The 3,911-nt window shown below is 40.4% G+C and overlaps 1 long non-coding RNA gene across 1 annotated transcript; it reads left to right on the forward strand.

Moving 5' to 3' along the window:
* Window positions 1-297: 297 nt before the first annotated feature.
* On the forward strand, window positions 298-1,119 carry LOC130589605 (uncharacterized). The gene is made up of 3 exons (XR_008967157.1): window positions 298-428; window positions 522-815; window positions 1,009-1,119. It is a non-coding gene; the product is annotated as an uncharacterized LOC130589605 (long non-coding RNA).
* The last annotated feature ends 2,792 nt before the right edge of the window (window positions 1,120-3,911 follow it).

Consider the following 3,911-nt stretch of genomic DNA (forward strand, 5'->3'; position numbering starts at 1 on the left):
CCCTCCCCACTACACAGCCTCCTCCCGCCCTAAATGTGTTTTTTTTTTATTAATGCGTATGTTTGTACAATTTCAGGGATATGTCGGAGGTGCATACGGATACGAGTGCGGAACACACTACCGAAGATGAGTGTTTCGATTACGAAAAGGAACGGCGGCAATTGGTTAAGGCTCGCCGTGAAGAAAAAGGTTTACAAAGGCCAAGTAAGAACTTGGAGACGAAAAAGTGGAAATGAAGGGGACCTACAAAGTCACTAGGGAAACCCACCCTAATGACTTTGGAGTATGATTATTTGGGGCAACCTTGTGGAAAATGGCGTCAAAAGTATGCCATGCAAGTTGGGATTTGCATGCATAAGCTCTCCATTCTCCACTCATGGAAAGAGGTGCCCGAGTCTTTGAAAAAGATGATTTGGGAAGATACTATGGTAAGCTTCGCGTACAATAACGTTTAGAATCTTAACACTTTAGTCAAATATACTATGTAATATTTACTAATTTGTGAAATGTGTTTTTGGTAGAATCAATTCCATATTGCAAATGATGAAGCCAAGAAGAATGTGTTTCTATCCGCGGTTGCCTAGAGGTTTCGAGAATTCAAGGCCAAGCTAGTGTCGGGGTGGATCACGAAGCGGAGAAAAGTCGGGGGTACAAAGAAGAAGAAAATCTACGGGGGAGCAACACATTCTTCTTCTGAGGCTTCACCGGACACATCATTTGAGGCGCCCTCCAAGTTTCCATATCAGATATGGAGGCATATCACACCTGAGGAGTGGCATGCATTTGTTGCACAAAAAACAACCCCGGAAGCTGTTGTAAGCGATGTTGTTAAAATCGGGATTCGAGTTTGAATCGAAAACGACCTTTAGAATCGAATCGTAAAATCGAATCGTAAAATCGTGTTGTAACTCTTCTAAGAATATTTTACTAGCTAAGATTTAATACTTTTAGATCCAATATTATTGTATAACACCATATCTAACCTTTGTTTATACTTGTGTGTTTCAGGCATCTCGTGAGAAAAATAGCGCGAATGCAAAAGCTAGGAAGTACTATCACCATCTGGGTTCTCAGTCGTATGGTCAGGCGAGAGAATCGTGGATGTATAGCCACTACCCCACGATTGCGTCGACCACGATCGGGCACTAGCTCTACGACGACAGTTGCACAGCCTCGGCAAATAGAGTGCTCGATTGGTGGTGTTCCATGCATGGGTTGATGCAAAGGGACATAGAGTCATACCTGATCCCGGAACAAAACGATAGCTAATGCCATTGTAAGTACTTATTATAAGTTTTTGATAAGGTATACATAATAATATAATTGTGCGCTCACGAGTATTTTCTCTTATCCTTATGCAGATTGGCTTGAAGGAAAAGGAGGCAACTGGTGAGTTTACTCCTAGAGGACAAGTTGATGCCTTACACGAGACTCTAGGACGGACCAATATGGACGTGTGAGGGGCGTAGGAGTGTCCGCCTCAGGGTGAGAAAGGTGTATGGTGATCAATACACCTCTACGTCAAAATCCAGTGCCTCTAGTGTCAATTCAGCAGCTTCCATAGATGTGGAGGCTATGAAAGCCCAGATTCGACAGGAGCTCAGAGCGGAGATGACGCAGAATTTCAACGCCATTTTGGCGCAGATGGGCTTACCGACATTTGGTGCTTTCTCGCAGGGCAGTGTTCCTACGCAGCCTGTTCCTACGCAGCCTCATCCAGATCCGGAGTTCACGGTAATCATTTAAAATCACAACTATTGTTCTTAAATGCATGAGTTTCATACTATATATATGTTGTTTCATAGACTAACTATGAATAAAGTTTTTTTTAAAAGAAGAGACACCATATGAGCTATTAGCTCAAGGAGATAGTCATGACAGTTTCATTGTCGTTGCTTATGGCTCAGCACAGCCCCCTAGGGACCGGGTACGATTGCACAACCAACCAGTCGTTGATATTCACTATGTGGTCAGCGTTTCAGACATCGTGCCCGGTTTCGAAGGTTTACCTCTTCCGCTGCCGAATGCAGAAGTTGGTGTACACTCAGTTACTGATGCCCTTGGCAGTTATGTTTTATGGCCACGTGCATTGGTGCGGTTATCAGATTAGGTACAATGATTAACATAAGTTATATACATAGTTTTCTTTTATAGTTCCTATATATGATTGTCAGTAATATCTTTTAATTCAACTAATTACTAGGGTTCGGGGAAGGCCAACAGGAAGGGAAAGAAGGTAGCTTCACCTCAGGAAGGCCGACGTGCCCAAGTGGAGAAAGTAAATGTTTCTACGGCAAAGTCTCCACTCATTACGGAGATCGAGGTGGTGCAAGGCCTTACTCAACCGTGCTTTTGGCTACATGAGTGGGCTAGCGATGTAGACGATGAAGCAATGATTGAGATTAAGTTGTCGCACCACCAATTGCACTACTTTGAGGATTCATCGACCTTCATTTCTAAGGTTGATATTAAAGAATTCTTACTTGAGGAAGAGTTGAATGTTTCCATGATACAAACATTCATGAGGTAATACTTTATTAGTATATAAATTAATAAATATACATATATGCCTTAATTAAGTAGTATTCAATCCAACTAATAACTTCCATAATAAGTAAGTTTTATTTTGATCAATATGATTTCTCAGGCTATTATACAATGATTTGAGGCCATCTAGTGAGCCAATGTTTGGTTGGTTATGTCCAAGCTTAGTACGAGATCACAGTTGCGTACAAAACCAAAAGGAGGTGAAAGCATATCTCAAGGATTCTTTGCAAGCATGTTCTCGTCTTGGATATAAGATCATTCTTTTTCCTTACATTGAATCGTATGCTTCTTAAACTCACTTTTTACTTTAATTAAATTGACCTATTAGTTGTTCTACGATAATAATAACTTTTTTTATTGTTGTAGGAACCATTGGACACTGATTGCAATATGTTTGTCACGTAACGAAGTCTACCACTTTGATTCTTTGCGTAAAGATGATGAGTCATATTAATATAGGCATTTCATGATGCATTTAGGTTGCATTTTAGGATCATTTAGTTGCATTCTTAGTCCATAATTGCATATAGTTACTTGAGTTGAGAAGATATCACTCTTGTGTGGTTTTCGGTGTTTTTGATAGTTTTCAGGTATTGAGAACACAATTGGAGTATTATTGGACAAGCTTAAGCATGAGAAGCATCTAGGAAGGAGCTAAGTCAAATGAGGAGTCCAAAGGGCATCTTCGAGTCGGATTGCGACCCAAACATAGCGGAAACATATTAAAAGAAGTATGGAAATTGAGTCATGTGCACTCTTATTGATCATAACTCATTATCCAGAGATCGAAATTTAGTGATTCCAGTGGGGTTGGAAACTAGACTTGAAGAACTTTTCAACGGTATATTACATGCCCCGATACAACTTCTAGTTTGGGAGATATGGTCTTTGCAAGTTGACGCTGTTTTGCAGCCCGAAAACCCGCGGCCGCGGGTTATTCCGGGTTTCCTAGTCGAATAAGGCTGTATCTTTTGACGAATTAGACTCTATTTTTCTAGTTGTTTTAGGAAATAGAAAGGTATAAAGACTCAAGGGAATATTATTATTTCCTATTTTATTTTCTATTTTGTTTTTTCCATCATTAATTTATTAAAGATTAGAACTCTTTTTCTCTCAATTAGTGAAGAACCCTAATTTTGCTTTTTCTCGAATTACATTGAAAAGTGAAGGGCTGCGCTTTACTAGCGCAGCCCTACTTGAAAAGTGAAGGGCTGCTATTGAAAGGGTTGCTGTCAAAAAGCGCAACCCTACAGGCCATTTTCAGCGCAGCCCTTCTTCATTTTTCCACTAGTGCTAGCAGTTCGCAATGGACATACATTAACGACAGATTCATTGTCTACTAATGTCATGGGGCCATTCATACT

Source organism: Beta vulgaris, chromosome 7, assembly GCF_026745355.1.
Source record: "Beta vulgaris subsp. vulgaris cultivar EL10 chromosome 7, EL10.2, whole genome shotgun sequence".
In the NCBI taxonomy this organism is placed as follows: domain Eukaryota; kingdom Viridiplantae; phylum Streptophyta; class Magnoliopsida; order Caryophyllales; family Amaranthaceae; genus Beta; species Beta vulgaris.